Raw genomic sequence first — 1,346 nt, 5'->3', positions numbered from 1 at the left:
TTACTCACTATCTACACACACATTACATTTCCTTCCCGCGTCACGTTTTCCCCCTCTTATATATACCAGCCTACCCTATCTAGTAAATACTAGAGCATTCGCCAAAGTACATGATAGTTCTAGAAACGTGGCGTCACTGTAGTCATGTGACTCGCTGACGCAACAATACATAATAATGGCCTATGTTCTAGAGCTTCCAGCTTTGGAAGTAAATAGGTTTCAAAGACCAAACTCACTCATAATTTTCATTATACATACCAACTGTATTACATATGACATACTTTTTAACTTATATTAGTTATTGTTATTACCTTATATGACTTTAATTCTATTTTATGTTTAAACCAACTTTTCCCCTAAAACCTGTAATAATTCTTCTATTGTGACATGTATCTACTTCAAAGGAAGAGTTTTATTATTCAAACACTGTATTATTGTATTTTACATAGTATTATTAACTATGCTATATTGTAAAAAAAAATTACGTACTGGTACTTTCCAGGATATATGTGTTATTATGTGATAGTTCCCATGTTTCGCTGTCTCAAGGTTGTGGTTCAGTTGGTTAAGATAGAGTAGTATTCAAACTTAATTAGATCGTTAATTTTAATTTGTCAGTAAAAGTCAATGTAATGTTGATCTAACAATGATAGTGTGTGATATGAGTATATAATGGTATCACCCAAAGTGTATTAATGTCAATTTTGATTAGGTTAAAGATGTCACTCCATTTTTGTATCCAAGTTACCAAGCTCTTACCTGTGGAGAAGCAAAGTCAAATATTATAATTCAAAAATAAACATCAACAATATTTCAATTTGAGGGACCGCACCCCAAAGAAGAATTAAATGAAACATTTATCAATACAATTCCACAACATGAGTTGTTACTGCACAAACAATCCCTTTTCTCTCATAACAAAATGAAGAGACATGGTTCTGATTCAACGCTGGAGAGCTTAAGCACAGAAGAATTCAACAGTGATACACATTTAAACCTTCATGGTTAGCAACAGAAGTTAAATGACAAAACCTTAGCCAAAAATTACATTATAATATTGTTACGACAGCGGTAGTCATGTGAGCCTGGTAACACGTCATGATATTCTCGAAGGATCGGGGAACATCACGAATAATCCAGTATGTGCTAGGCGCCCTCTATTCCTCTATATAAGTGCGCCGGTTAACGTGAGACTAATCCAATGGAATTGAATTGCAGACAGAAATAAAGACAAACAATTGAGTCAAGCGCGTGAATCATTCGTTGCGAATTATAGCGTTTGTTTAAGTTATAGCGTGACTGTGGAAATTAAATGTATTGCAAAGTTGTATTAAGAAAGAATAAAC

Source organism: Limulus polyphemus, unplaced genomic scaffold (assembly GCF_000517525.1).
Source record: "Limulus polyphemus unplaced genomic scaffold, Limulus_polyphemus-2.1.2 Scaffold2840, whole genome shotgun sequence".
NCBI classification, from domain to species: domain Eukaryota; kingdom Metazoa; phylum Arthropoda; class Merostomata; order Xiphosura; family Limulidae; genus Limulus; species Limulus polyphemus.
The sequence above is the reverse complement of the archived record's forward strand: the minus strand, read 5'-3'. Positions refer to the sequence as shown.